At 48.7% G+C, this 15,794-nt stretch overlaps 1 pseudogene; it reads left to right on the top strand.

Annotated features, from left to right (window-relative positions):
* The first annotated feature begins 1,051 nt into the window (after nucleotides 1–1,051).
* On the top strand, nucleotides 1,052–14,000 carry LOC123080214 (protein OS-9 homolog; annotated as a pseudogene).
* Nucleotides 14,001–15,794: the final 1,794 nt, after the last annotated feature.

Below are 15,794 nucleotides of genomic sequence, written 5' to 3'. Positions count from 1 at the left end.
CAAAAGAGTATTACATCGAATAGATCTCCAAGAACATCGAGGAGAACATGGTATTGAGAATCAAAGAGAGAGAAGAAGTCATCTAGATACTTGCTATGGACCCGTAGATCTGTGGTAAACTACTCATGCTTCATCGGAGAGGTAATGGTGTTGTTGTAGAAGCCCTCCATGATCTACTCCCCCTCCGGCAGGACGTCGGAAAAGGCCCCTAGATGGGATCTCATGGGTACAGAAGGTTGCAACGATGGAAAAGTGGTTTTGATAGCTCTCCTGGGCGTTTTCAGGGTATAAGAGCATATAGGCGAAGGAACTAGGTCAGGGGAGCTATGAAGGGCCCACGAGGTAGGGGCACGCCCTCTTGCCTCGTGGCTGCCTCGTTGCGCCTCCGACTTCATCTCCAAGTTTTCTGGTTTCCTTTCGGTCGAGGAAAGATCATCGTGAAAGTTTCATTCCGTTTGGACTCCATTTGGTATTCCTTTTCTGCGAAACTCTAAAATAGGCAAAAAAACAGAAACTGGCACTGGGCCCTCGCACTACTAGGGAAAATCTTATAGGCAGACACTTACTAGTAGCGTGCGTTTATACGCCTCACTACTGCTACTTACTAGTAGCGCGGGTTTATAAACCCCGCTACTACTAAGTTGATAGTAGTAACGCGGGTTTATAACCCTCGCTACTACTAAGTGATTTCCACCGTGCCCCTCGAGACCAGCTGTAGTAGTAGCGCGGGTTATAAACCCACACTACTACTAAGTTGATAGTAGTAGCGCGGGTTATATACCCCACGCTACTACAAAGTGATCTCCTTGCCGCTGCCACCTCCGCCTCTCACTCCTCTTCCGCCTTTGTCTCCGTGTTTCTCCTCCACTCTTCACGATTATCCCAACCAACCCCCTCCTTCTCCACTCTGACCGACTCCCATCTGCGGGAAGCGGAAAGAGGGCCGTCTTCGAAGACGGCGGAAGCGACTCTTGGGTCGCGTCGTCTCCAATCTTCCACTCTGACCGACTCCAGACTGATCTCTGCTGGAGCCTGCATGACGCCGTCGCCGATGGGGTTCGCCACCCAGCTGCACCCCCTCCTCCTCCTGCTCTTGGTCGCCGGCGCGGCGGGCACATACCAGATCTTCACCACCTCAGGTAATCATCAATCGTGCGAGGGCCTCATCCCGATCTCAGCCCCTCCCGGCCACCCTTGGAATCGGAACCCCCCTCTTCTTTTCTGCATCTCCCTTGCGCACTTCCTGGCCGGATCCAGCTCCCCGCAGTACAAAACTGAGTACTCCACTGTGTCGCCATGTTCACCCGATGTGATGCAAAATTGTAACTCGTTGCTATCTCTAGCTCGTGTTAGTTTGTTGGTTACTGAAATTAGATGGAAGACTGCACTGAATTGTTGGTGATTTTCAGGTGTGTCTTTCGGGAAGAACTCATGTGAGCCGAGGTACCGCATGCAGTTCCACCCCGTCGATTCACCCTACCACCCGGTGAGTAGTTAACTCCTGATGAGCCCGCATTCCATTCTCCAGCTGCAGGAATACATGTGTATTTTTTTAGTTCAGAATTGCCGGGTTCAGCAAAGAAGAATTTAATCCACCATAAGATAGTACTACCAAGAAATAATAACCAGCCCATGACATGTTAAATGTATGTAACTAGCTAAGATCTCAAAAGAGTGGGGAAGAGCAAGAGGAACTATCTATTCTTTATTTCTCAAACAGGGGAATATGCTACTGTAGAAGTGATGCTAATTCACCATGTTTCTGTCATGTGTGTCCAAATGCCATTGTCATTAGAAATCCTGAATCTCAGTCTTTCTCTTACTTGAAGTCCTTGCTGCAGAGGTTGTTGTTTGACAAACCTACTTCCTCTAACTAATTGTAACTCCTAACAAAAGATACTTGATGTTCTTTGATACGTCTCGGTCGTATCTATAATTTTTTATTGTTCCATGCCAATATTATTCAACTTTCATATACTTTTGGCAACTTTTATACTACTTTTGGGACTAAGATATTGATCCAGTGCCCAGTGCTAGTTCCTGTTTGTTGCATGTTTTATGTTTTGCAGAAAACCCATATCAAATGGAGTCCAAAAGGGATAAAAATGGATGGAGAATATTTTTGGAAAATTTATGATTTTTGGGAAGAAGAATCAACGCGAGACGATGCTCGAGGGGGCCATGAGGCAGGGGGCGTGCCCAAGGGGGGTGGGCGCGCCCCTGACCCTCGTGGACACCCCGTAAGGTGGTTGCTGCTCTTCTTTCGCCGCAAGAAAGCTAATATCCGGTAACAAATCGTGTTGAAGGTTTCAATCCAATCAGAGTTACGGATCTCCGGGAATATAAGAAATGGTGAAAGGGCAGAATCTGGGAGTGCAGAAACAGAGAGAGACAGAGAGACAGATCCAATCTCGGAGGGGCTCTCGCCCGTCAAACGCTATGGAGACCATGGACCAGAGGGGAAACCCTTCTCGCATCTAGGGAGAAGGTCAAGAAAGAAGAAGAAGAAGAGGGGGGCTCTCTCCCCCTCTCTCCCGGTGGCGCCAGAACGCTGCCGGGGACATCATCATCACCGCGATCTACACCAACACCTCCGTCATCTTCAACAACATATCCATCACCTTCCCCCATCTATATTTGAAGGTCCACTCTCCCACAACCCACTGTACCCTCTACTTGAACATGGTGCTTTCTGCTTCATATTATTATCCAATGATGTGTTGCCATCCTATGATGTCTTAGTAGATTTTCGTTGTCCTATCGGTAATTGGTGAATAGCTATGATTGGTTTAATTTTCTTGTGGTTATGTTGATGTCCTTTGGTGCCCATCATATGAGCGCGCACGTGGATCACACCATAGGGTTAGTTGTATGTTGATAGGACTATCTACTGGAGGGCAAGAGTGACAGAAGCTTCAACCTAGCATAGAAATTTTTGCATACGGGTTTGAAGGGGGACCAATATATCTTAATGCTATGGTTGGGTTTTACCTTAATGAATGTTAGTAGTTGCGGATGCTTGCTAATAGTTCCAATCATAACTGCATAGAATTCCAAGTCAGGAATAGCATGCTAGCAGTGGCCTCTCCCACATAAAACTTGCTATCGGTTTAGTAAAGTAGCCAATTGCTTAGGGACAATTTCACAACTCCTACCACCACTTTTCCACACTCGCTATACTAACTTTGTTGCGTCTTCATCTAAACAGCCCCTAGTTTTTATTTATGTGCTCTTTATATTCTTGCAAACCTATCCAACAACACCTACAAAGTCCTTCTAGTTTAATACTTGTTTTAGGTAAAGCGAACGTTAACCGTGCGTAGAGTTGTATCGGTGGTCGATAGAACTTGAGGGAATATTTGTTATACCTTTAGCTCCTCGTTGGGTTCGACACTCTTACTTATCGGAAGAGGCTACGATTGATCCCCTATACTTGTGGGTTATCATTCTTCTGCAGGAGAATGGCCAGGAGTCTGAACCACTGACTGACCACGAGGGGAGACAGTACACCTGCTACCTACCAGTAGAAGAAACCAAGACCATGAGTCAATTGTCCCAAGGAATGCAACCAATTTTATTATAGAAAGCGAACGGAAAGTTAAGCCAAAGGAACCAGATGAACTGCTGGAGGTTCTCAAAGACCAGTGCTTTTACAGGGTGAGCATACAACTCTTTCTTTGTGCATGATGAGCATCTAGAGTATATGTTTGGTCTTGTACATGTGTGCCAGGCTAATCGAATGCCTGAAAAATGATCTGATTGTTACTATTGTTGTTGACACAACATGAAGGTTGGTGGTCTTATGAATTCTTCTATTATGGGAAAATCCAACAGGTTCATGTAGAGAATGAGAAGGTAAGCCGTTTTCTTTGCGAGGGTCACAGTAAATAGATTGTGCTTATTGTCGGTGTCAAAACCGGCGGATCTCGGGTAGGGGGTCCCGATCTATGCATCTAAGGCCAATGGTAACAGGAGGCAAGGGACACGATGTTTACCCAGGTTCGGGCCCTCTCGATGGAGGTAAAACCCTACTTCCTGCTTGATTGATATTGATGATATGGGTGTTACAAGAGTTGATCTACCACGAGATCGTAGAGGCTAAACCCTAGAAGCTAGCCTATGATGATTATGAATGTTGTGATCGTCCTCATACGGACCAAACTCTCCGGTTTATATAGACACCAGAGAGGGCTAGGGTTTACATGGAGTCGGTTACAAGGAAGGAAATATAATATCCGAATCGCCAAGCTTGCCTTCCACGCCAAGGAGAGTCCCATCCGGACACGGGACAAAGTCTTGAGTCTTGTATCTTCATAGTCCAACAGTCCGGCCAAAGTATATAGTCCGACTGTCCGGATACCCCCTAATCTAGGACTCCCTCAGTAGCCCCTGAACCAGGCTTCAATGATGATCAGTCCGGCGCGCAGTTTGTCTTCGGCATTGAAAGGCAGGTTCCATCTCCGAATATTCCAAAATAATTATCAAACACTTAGACCGTGTCCGGATCTGCAAGATGATCTTCGCATACCACCGTAGAGAGAATAATATTTCTCTAATGTAATCTGCTGACAACTTTAGACAACGTGACATGACACTACAGTCAGTTTATTATTCGAACCGTTTTCCCACAACCAGCCACAACCCATATTGCGAGGCGGTTTCCTCGGCACGTCTTGTCAAAGCAGAGATAATGTCCCCTTATCACGGGATTGCCATTAATACGGGTATGGGTAACCCAACCGCGCCATCTATCGTGGCGCTTGGGAAATAAGCGACCCTCAACAGGCAAGTAAGGAGGCGCACCGCTTTCGTCACCTATATAAAGGGATAAGGGCACCCCATTTTACCCATGCCTTGTCCCTCTTTCGCTAATCCATTCTTGCTTCCTCGAGCTCCAGCGCCTGGTCCACGCCTTCTCCACACTGCCAAACATGTCCGAAGCAGGAGGCAAGTTGGTGGCCTCCACCGTGAAGGAGGAGCATATTGCGAAGCTTCGGGTGGCCAGATACTTGGCCGCAGACATCACGCACCGGCTACCGGATGCAGGGCCGATAATTCCAACTCCGGAGCCCGAAGAGGGTCGTGTTTCTTGCCCACTTCATCCGTGGACTGGGATTTCCACTTCATCCCTTCGACCGCGGGCTCATGTTCTACTACGGGCTAGATTTCCATGATCTAGCCCCAAATTTCGTCCTCAACATCTCAGTGTTTATCGCCGTGTGCGAGGACTTCCTTTGCATCAAGCCTCACTTCGGCTTGTGGCTATGAACCTTCTACGTGAAGCCGAAGATCGTGAGCGGCCAGCAAGCGGAGTGCGGAGGCGCCATGGTGGGCAAGATGCCTAACGTCACCTGGCTTGACGGCTCCTTCGTGAAGACCATGAAAGGGTGGCAATCGGGGTGGTTCTACATCACCGAGCCGCGCGGCGCCAACTGGGCAGTGGCCCCCGAATTCCGATCCGGAATTCCCATGCGGCTCACCTCCTGGGAGAAGAAGGGCCTCGCCTAGGGGGAGCCTACGGAGCTGACCGGGCTTCAAAATTGTATCAAAAGTATGATTGACAAGAACATCAAGCTTGTCAACGTAGTCCAGGTCATGCTCGTCCTCCGAATTCTTCCATGCCAAAGACGGGCTTTTAATCTGTGGGAGTTCATCCCGGCCGAACACCGGAAACTCCAAGAGCTCTACGGCATGACGCTTAAGGACACATGGAAGGTGCTGCTTAAGGGTACCGAAACACCTCCTTCCACGTCCGAGGACCGCGGACTCCACGCCGAGTGGTCCCCCGTCCGGTGAGTTTTCTAACCATCACCAAGGGTAGCTTTCCCAACATACTCATGGGAAGATGCTAAGTTATTGTGTGTACTTAATCAGGAGTACGTGAAGATAGCGAAGCGGATCGACTGTCCGGCTCCGCTGCCAGAAGGTCCGGCAACCGCTCTCCTGATGGAGATGCTAGTCCTGGAGCCATACAAGGCGCCAGAAAAGAAGGCCGAGAACAAGGCCCCAGGGACGAGGAAGGGTCTCCGGCGCAAGGCTGTACAGGACACCTCGTCCAAAGATGATGAGGCACATTCCTCCCATGAAGGGGAGGAGGAGAAGGAGAAAGAGAGGGCTGCCCCATCCGGGGAGGCCGAAGGGTCTAAGAGGGCGGCCCAGGGGACTAGGAAGGGTCCCCGGCGCAAGGCCGTCATAGGCTCGTCATCCGAGGACGATGAGGCAGATTCTTCCCGCGGAGGCGGGGAGGATCACGAAGAAATGCCACCTCCACGCACTGGGGAGGAGAAGAAAAGGAAGGCCGCCCCGGACGGGGAGGCTAGGACGCCCAAGAAGGGAAAGGCGTCCCTTCCGGATTACTCCACTACGGCCGCCTACAGCGAGGAGTGGCTGCCTAGGGGGAAGACCCCAGTAAGATCGTAAGTATCCGTACCGCCGTTCTATTTTAGTGTGACTTTGCTTTATAGTATGTTATAACGCCGACCATGCATATGCAGTCCGGCCAGGGCCCATCCTGAGGTATCTTCTTCGGATGGGTCTTTGAGCGATTCGGCGATGAATTCGCTCCCAACGGCCACTTCCCCTCGGCCTGCGGATGACACGGAGGTGTTGTCCCAAAGGCTCCCTGAGCCAGGGGAGGCGATTCCGGAGATGCTTCAAGGCGAAACCCCGGATGCTGGGCTCACGGGGCGCAAGATCCCCGCAGACCGTGCCGAAAAGAGCCGCGGCAAGTCAGGCTCCCAGCCGGACACAGTACCGGAGCCTCCAAAGGCTCCGGATTCAGGCAGGCAGCCCTCGCTAAGGAGGGCGGGCCGTCCGTGCCGATGACTTCTGCTACGCCAGAGGCGTCAGATAGTCTGCTAGAAGCGCTTCGCGGCACTTACATGGACGAAGAGCACCGCACTCTTATGAGTGCGGTGATTCAGAAGGTTCTGTCCGCCAAGAGCGGATTAACCGAAGCCTGCACCAGCCTACTAACAGGCTTTGAGGTAAGTAAAAAGTGTGTGAAGTTATCACCCGATAGGTAGTAGCCCCTGATACTCTGTTTGGTGTTCGGAACGAAAAGCCAAACAGAGGGTCAATTATAATCCGCAGGAGTTTAACAGTAGGTGTTCATGTGAATAAACAGGCGGTGCTGGATGCCGCTGCTTCCCGCACAACGGAAGTCTCCGGACTCAAGAGGGACTTGGAGCAGGCCCAGGGGGAGCTCGGCCTTATGAAGAGGCAGCTCGAAGAAAACAAAGGTGAGTAATACCCCATTCACATATCACAAAGGAGAAAAAAAAATTGGTGACCCTAAGAAAGTGTTATGATTTGGTAATAGGGGCCACGACCGAAGTGGCGTCCCTGAAGAAGGCGCTATACGAGGCCGAAGACAAGGTGGCCATGGAGCGTATTGAGCGTGAAAAGTAGTCTGCTAGGGTGAGCGAGGTACAGCAAGAGCTCCAGGAGCTCGGCAAGAAGTTCGAGTCCTTGGAGCGTGACTACAAGACGAAGGAGTCTGAGCTTGCGAAGGCCCTTGTGAGCATGAAAGACGCCAAGGCCGAAGCCGAAAAGGCCCAGCAGGAAATCCAGGCGGCCAAGAAGATAGCGGCGGGTAAGACATTCTTAATGCAAATCAAGCATGTGGAGGAGGCATTTCTTTTACTTACCCGAATGCGGAGTTCTCCAGGGGCATTCCCAGATCTGCCATGCTGTGTATCTGATGCTGCGGAGTTCTACCGCGCCAAGGAGGGGAGCTCCACGGAGAAGTTGTTCTGGTCCCAATATGCTGGAGCCGAACAGTCGATGCCTCTGAGTGACCAACTGAAGCAGTTGGTTGAACTCCACAGGGCGGCTGAAGTGGCTATGAAAGATTTCATAGTCTGGCTGTGGCCTGGTGAGCCCTTGCCCGCCAGCTACTTCGGCCTGATAAAGCGGATGGTGAATGCCCGTCCGCGGCTGGAAGTAATCAAGCGGTCCATTTGCATTGAGGGTGCTCGGCGAGCCTTTGCTCGTGCGAAGGTTCATTGGGGCAAGCTGGACACGGAGAAGCTGGTGAAGGATGGACCGCCAGAGGGCAAGGCGCATCGGTATCCGGAAAAATATTATGATGGCGTTATGGACGGCGCTCGTCTCGTGGCTGATGAATGTACCAAGGATGCAATTTTAGAGTGAATTCACTTCTGTCATGTTTGTAATATAAAGACGAAGTTACTTGCGCTATGTAGCACTTTTTGATTTAAAATATTACCTTCTGTGTGGCTGTTTATAAAATTATGAAACTAGGCCTGTCGTCGGCTTCCTCCCCCACGTAACTAGTACTGGGGTGTTCGTGGAAAACCCAGACACTCTTTATCCAAATATTTGGTCCCTAAAGGAGGTGTCTGGCGCAGCGAACAAGGCAATCAGACTATGTGGCTTTATAACTTTCACGTAGCCATAGAAGTCTACAATTTTAAATTTCGGCGAAGCCCCTAGAATTCGGAAGGGCGAGTTGGGGCGCTATATATGCCTAAATCAGACAAGGCCGGTTCCTCGCCTAAAGTGGAAAAAATCATTAAGGATTTTAAGACCTCTCGAACAGCGACCAGCTCTCGCCACATCATGCCGGTCAGTTTTCGGCTTTCTCTACTGAGGTTCTCGTCCGGAAGAACCGGCACACAATCACAGTAGTTCTCACTGCGCTACCTTAGCCAATATAACAGAACGTAAGGTACCAAAACAAGGGAGCCGGGCTAACCCAACTATTGACCCAAGACATGATTTGGAGCTGATGCATATAGTGCTATAAGTTCGGGGTGCCGCACTGTTGAAAGTGTTTGGACTTGTCTAGCCATATTATGGGGCGCCATAAGAAGCCCCTGGCAATCTGAACGTACCAAAGTGTACGGATGCAATAGTAAATAAACATTTACGGAAAAAATGTGCAAATAGGAATAGTAAGCTGACACTGTATATAATCTCCCATTGATGTATAATGCATCTAAGCATATGTTTACAACGAATGCATGAAGCAGAGATAAATAGGACTATTTGACATGTCCTATCCAAGGGCAGGCCGCATATAGGTATATAAAACAGGTATTAACGATCGTGAATGGACTCCACCTCGGTATTCCCTTTGTGTGCGACGCCTTTTGCCTCCTTGGATTTCTCTCCTGTGGAAGTCCGATAATCCGTCTCTCCTGGAGAGGCTGCCTGAAAGCGGGTTCCTGAAAGATAAAGGGGGTTATTAAAGTATGTTGCGGCTGACCCGCACTGTTGACTATGCCACTATTGCGCCTCCGCCTATGCCCATGGTATTTTGAGTGCGTAATTGTGTACGCGCGGCATGAATGCTGCCTTAATGGGACTGGAGCGGAGGCCGGACTGCTAGTCGCACTCTTGGCGTGCCTGGCGATCCTGTTGCAGGGTACTTCGGACTCGCTTGACGGTGTTCGGAGTTGTTGTCGCCGGATTGGTGGTCAGCCGGGGGAAGCTACTTTGTACTTCTGCCGCGAGGGCTGCAGTATGTTCTTCTATACAGAGAGAGCGATCCATGTTTCCGTTGACTGTTATGACCCCGCGAGGTCCTGGCATCTTGAGCTTAAGGTATGCATAGTGTGGCACTGCATTGAATCGAGTGAATGCGGCTCATCCGAGTAGTGCATGATAACCACTGCGGAAAGGGATGATGTCGAAGATTAACTCCTTGCTTCGGAAGTTATCCGGAGATCCAAAGACCACCTCCAGTGTTATGGAGCTCGTGCAGCGGGCCTCTACTCCTGGAATTACACCTTTAAAGGTAGTTTTGGTGGGCTTGATCCTTGAAGGGTTGATGCCCATTTTGCGCACTGTGTCCTGATAAAGCAAGTTCAGGCTGCTGCCTCCGTCCATAAGGACTCGTGTGAGGTGAAATCCGTCAATGATTGGGTCTAGAACCAATGCGGCCGACCCGCTATGACGGATGCTGGTAGGGTGATCCCTACGATCAAAGGTAATCGGATAGGCTGACCATGGGTTGAATTTTGGGGCGACTGGCTCCATCGCATAGACGTCCCGTAGTGCTCGCTTCCGTTCCCTTTTGGGGATGTGGGTAGCGTAGATCATGTTGACCGTTTTCACCTGGGGGGGGGGGATTTCTTCTGCCCCCCGTGTTCGGACGCCCGGGCTCATCGTCATCGTCGCTGTGCAGCCCCTTGTCCTTGTGATCGGCATTTATCTTGTTGGCCTCTTGAAAACCCAACAGTCTCTATTAGTGTGATTTGCTAGCTTATCCGGGGTGCCGTGAATTTGGCATGAGCGGTCAAGTATGCGGTCCAGACTGGACGGTCCCTGATTACTTCTTTTGAACGGCTATTTCCGCCGACCGGATTTTGAGCCACTGAATCCAGCATTGACTGCCGTGTCTTCAGTGTGATCGCCATTGTTCCGATGCTTATGTCTATTACGCCGTGGCTTGCCGTTATTGTCGCGGACGTCCGAAGTGCCTGAGTTTATTGGCGTGGTGCTGCTGCGAGCCAACCAGCTATCCTCGCTTGCGCAAAAGCGTGTCATGAGTGTCGTGAGGGCTGCCATGGATTTTGGTTTTTCCTGGCCGAGGTGCCGGGCAAGCCACTCGTCGCGGATATTATGCTTAAAGGCTGCCAGGGCTTCGGCATCCGGACAGTTGACGATTTGGTTCTTTTTAGTTAGGAACCGAGTCCATAATTTTCTAGCTGACTCTCCGGGCTGTTGTGTAATGTGGCTCAAGTCATCAGCATCCGACGGTCGAACGTATTTGCCCTGAAAGTTGTCGAGGAAAGCATCCTCCAGGTTTTCCCAACTGCCAATGGAATTTACTGGCAAGCTATTTAGCCAGTGCCTGGCTGGTCCTTTGAGCTTAAGGGGGAGATACTTGATGGCGTGTAGATCGTCTCCGTGGGCCATGTGAATGTGGAGAACGAAATCTTCGATCCATACTGCGGGGTCTATTGTGCCATCGTATGATTCAACGTTCACGGGTTTAAACCCTTCTGGAAATTCATGATACATTACTTCATCAGTGAAGCAGAGGGGGTGTGCGGCGCCTCTGTGCTGGGCTATGTCGCGACGCAGTCCGACTAAGTCTGGTCGGTTGTGTTCGGCTCGGCCGGATTTACTGTTAGTGTATCCGGTATGACGGTCATCGTCATGTGCTGTGGCGCGCCCCCGTGATCCGTAGATCGATCTTGGTTGTCCTGCGTTGTTTTCCAATCTGTCTCGCATGTCCTGCGTATTTCCCCGGGCCGTAGTAAACTGGCGTGGGGGTGCGGGCTGATATTCTGGCTCATATGTCGTTTTATCCCAGCCACGAGGTGGCCGGTCAGCCATGTGGCGCTCGAGTCCATATTCCTCAACTGCCAGGACTTCTGTCCATCTGTCTGTGAGTAGGTCTTGATCAGCTTGGAGCTAGTGTTGTTTCTTCTTAAGGCTCCTCGCAGTGGCCATAAGCCGGGGTTTGAAGCGCTCCTGCTCCACGGGGTCCTCAGGCACGCCGAACTCGTCGCCGCCGAGGCTAATCTCGTCTTCAGAAGGGGGCATGTAGTTGTCCTCCTCCGGATACCCGTCCGTCGCCTGTTCGTCTGGGCTGACCTGCCCGTCGTCCTGCTCGGCCTGCTCGAAGGCAGGCTGATCGGGGTTGTATTCATCTTCTACACCGTCCGGATTGTTTTCGTCTCCAGTGCCGGTGTTGCTGTGGCGGGGTTGGAGCGGCGCTGGCGACGCCCATGCTTTGCTTTCTTCTTTGAGGGGTTATCCTCCATTGCCTCATCGCCATTGGTTTCTTTCGGAGTGTCCACCATATATATGTCATAGGAAGAGGTGGCTATCCACCGCCCCGTGGGTGGTGGTTCCTGTTCTTCTCCTACATCATCGTCCAAACCGTCCATGTCTTCGGACTCGAAGTCAAGCACGTCGGTCAAATCATCGATCGTGGCTATTAAGTGGGTGGTGGATGGGCAACGAATTTCATCGTCGCCGGCTTCCCTCTCGAGCCGGGCATAGTTCGGCCAAGAGTCTCCTGACAATGAGAGAGACTTTAACGAGTATAGCACATCGCCAAAGGGTGAGTGCTGGAAGATATACGCAGCCGTGAACTCCATACCGGAGCCCAGCCAGGTTCGGCGGGCTCGGAGGCGCGCGGACTGGAACCTGCAGTGGGATACGAGTCCGGGGGTCCGGTGTCATAGGCTTCCTTGGGGGTGAAGTCCGTGTTCGGCTCTACCGCCGTTGGGTGTGCGGCCTCCAGAGCAGGGTCCATCCACCCGTCCCCGGGAGGCGCAATCTGCCCTGGATTTAGGTCTGGGACTCCTACAGGGGTGATATCCCGAGCACTGTCCGACAGCCGGTCTAAGCCATGCACATTGTGACTGCACAACGCTCCTGGCGTAGGCCCTAATCCGTTGAAGATCAAGTCTCCACGGATATCGGTCGTGTAGTTTAGGTTTCTGAAACTGACCTGATGGCCAGGGGTGTAGCTGTCGATCTGCTCCAGATGGCCAAGCAAATTGGCCCGCGGTGCAAAGCCGCCGAACATGAAGATCTGTCTGAGGGAGAAAGTCTCACCCTGGACCGCGTTGTTGATGATTGAAGGAGCCATCGAGCCTTGCAGCGATGACACAGAGGAACTCTCAATGAAAGCACCATTGTCGGTGTCAAAACCGGCGGATCTCGGGTAGGGGGTCCCGATCTGTGCGTCTAAGGCCAATGGTAACAGGAGGCAAGGGACACAATGTTTACCCAGGTTTGGGCCCTCTCGATGGAGGTAAAACTGTACTTCCTACTTGATTGATATTGATGATATGGATGTTACAAGAGTTGATCTACCACGAGATCGTAGAAGCTAAACCCTAGAAGTTAGCCTATGATGATTATGAATGTTATGATCATCCTCATACGGACCGAACTCTTCGATTTATATAGACACCAAAGAGGGCTAGGGTTTACATGGAGTCGGTTACAAGGAAGGAAATATAATATCCGAATTGCCAAGCTTGCCTTCCACGCCAAGGACAGTCCCATCCGGACACGGGACGAAGTCTTGAGTCTTGTATCTTCATAGTCCAATAGTCCGGCCAAAGTATATAGTCCACCTGTCCGGATACCCCCTAATCCAGGACTCCCTCACTTATGTTGATCTTTCTACCCTCCACAAAAACTAATTCTGAATTGTTTCGGTACACATATTGCTAGCTTTAAGAGGAGAGACCAGAACTGAACTAATTTACATTGTGAAAGAAGCGAACAATTTTTTTGCTCAAATAGTGTAATACAACTCCAATTACATATCTTCATGCTTTCCCAGTGTCATGTATGCACTTCGTAGTTGGTACATCTTTACTATGGCTTCAGTTACATATCTGCATGCTTTGCACGCCATAGTTGCTAGCACTTTTGAGTTGCCTTATTGAGTGTATATCTTTTGTTGAAGGTTACCCAAGAGTATGTTCTAGGTCAATATGACCCAGATGCAACTGATGCTTACCATGACAATCAAACCTCCAACTCTGCTAATGAGGATCACGTGAAAGATACTTCTAAGATGTATGATTCTAATTTTGGAAAGAAGGATACAAACAATAAATTACATCTGGAAGCAGAACTCTGGTTGTGGTACTGACATGTCTTAATATTTCTTGGAAGATTAACATATTCAAGTCAAGATGGTTAGGTTTTGGAAAAAGTTGACGGTCGGCCAAGTTCCAGAGTGGAGAGGGTATGATTCATGTTTTTTTCACCTTGTACTGACCTGTATCATTGAGTTCTCCAAATATTCTGTCAACTGCTTCTGATGAAACTTATCTCGATTTTTTACCATGTTTACTGAACAAGAAGATAAAGAAACATTTCAATAATTGAACATTGCAATTGAGTGCCCATCTAATTGGTGTAAAAAAATTGAACACTTGGCCTTGGCTACCAATTTTTTAACGTTGCATTGGTGATTCAATGTTTACAGTTACTATATAAACTACAAGCTGATGAAGAAGAAAGTAAAACAATATGGGCAGCAGCTCCAATAGGGAGAGAAAGACCGTCGCCGTGTTCTCAAGGATTTCTCAAATATGCTTGATGATCAGTTAATGCTAAGAGATGGATCTCTGCCAATTCATTACTTCATTCTCCCTGATCTGAGTTTAACCTGCAGACTTTAGCTTTTGTATGGTGTGGACAGTGCAGTGACAGGGGTTGCAGCCTTGTGGGGTCTAATACATGTTTCTTACTGCAGCTTTAAGCATCATTGTCATCTAACTCTTTCTAGTTAATTTTTGTTATTTGGCTTTGAACCTATAAAAATGGGTGGTCTATACACTTGTCATCTCCTACATGTGTTTCCTGAACATGTCTAAAGCTTTTATAAGAAATGCAGTTCTGAGCTCAGGCAATCGTAGGATGACTAGACACATACTACATATGATTTGAGATGTATATGTATGCTAATTGATGTTTCGAGGAGTGCTCATATACTTCCTCGACAACATGGGAAGCTTTCACATTTGGTCTAGTTGTCTCTATGGGTTAGCGACTTAGCATACATGTTGTAATCAACTTCCACATTTGCTTCTATGACAAGTAAGGTCTGTTTTCATTCATAGGTAGAAGATAGCAACAGAGTGGGAATGTTTGTGCAGAGATCTTACCTCGAGGTTATCACAGATGCGCACAATATGACACTAAATTGGCCAAAAATAGGGAGCTACAAGATGAACTTTTAAAGGTTGGTTCCATATTCTGTATATGCCTTGTACAATCTTATATTCTCCCATGATTGAAGTCTGCAATGCTTATGGGACAATCTCTGTTTGTAGGTTAAGACCTCACTGTCTGCTTCAACGAAGAGATTTGAAGAGTTGCAAAAGTTAATTTTGGGGGAAATTTCCATTGCCGCAAGATAATGAGATATTGAAGCGGCAGACTGAATCCATGACACCGGAGTGCAATTGCGGTAGATTATCTCTATTTTTCCTTTTCATTTTACTTATTATTTGAGTGAGAATAGGTAGAATGAGGAACTGTGTGATAGTAGATACAACAACTATGTTTGCAGTTGTTAATGCCATACATACTTGCATGTTCTTTGAAGTGGTCAATCGTGAGTACCAATGCATAATGATGGGGTTTTGGCTCATTTATTGGCTTCGGTGTCCAGTTAACCATGAAATAGGAGCCCATGTCAATTATGTATGCTCTTACTGGATGTGTTCTAATGCTGGTTTATTATAAATCTTGTATTTGTAATGATGTGTACTGGCTTGTTTTTTTTAATTCCTAATAAGTTAGTAGTAGCGTGGGGAGGAAACTGAGCGCTACTAGTATATAGGATAGTAGTAGCGTTGGTTGTTTACCCACGCTACTACTATTCCATTAGTAGTAGCGCGTGTACGTAATAGCAGTAGCGTGGGTGGCACACGCTACTACTAACAAAGTTAGTAGTAGCACGGGTTTAAGCCACGCTACTACTAACTATTAGTTGTAGCGCGATACTAGTAGCGCGGGTATCCGCGCTGCTAGTAGCCATTTTACCACACTGCTAGTAGCCTTTTTCCTAGTAGTGTCGGTTAATAGGTTAGTCTCAAAAATAATGAAAAATAGCATATAAATGCCTATTAAACATCCAAAACAGATAATATAATAGCATGGAACAATCAAAAATTATAAATTCGTTAGAGACGTATCAAGCATCCCCAAGCTTAATTCATGCTTGTCCTCAAGTAGGTAAATGATAAAAACAGAATTTCTGATGTGGAATGCTACCTAGCATATTTACCAATGTAATTTCATTATTGCGGCATCAATGTTCAGATCCAAAAGATTCA

The sequence above is a fragment of the Triticum aestivum genome, chromosome 1B, assembly GCF_018294505.1.
Source record: "Triticum aestivum cultivar Chinese Spring chromosome 1B, IWGSC CS RefSeq v2.1, whole genome shotgun sequence".
In the NCBI taxonomy this organism is placed as follows: Eukaryota; Viridiplantae; Streptophyta; class Magnoliopsida; order Poales; family Poaceae; genus Triticum; species Triticum aestivum.
Note: the sequence above shows the minus strand (reverse complement) of the source record. Positions and strands in the feature narration are given on the sequence as shown.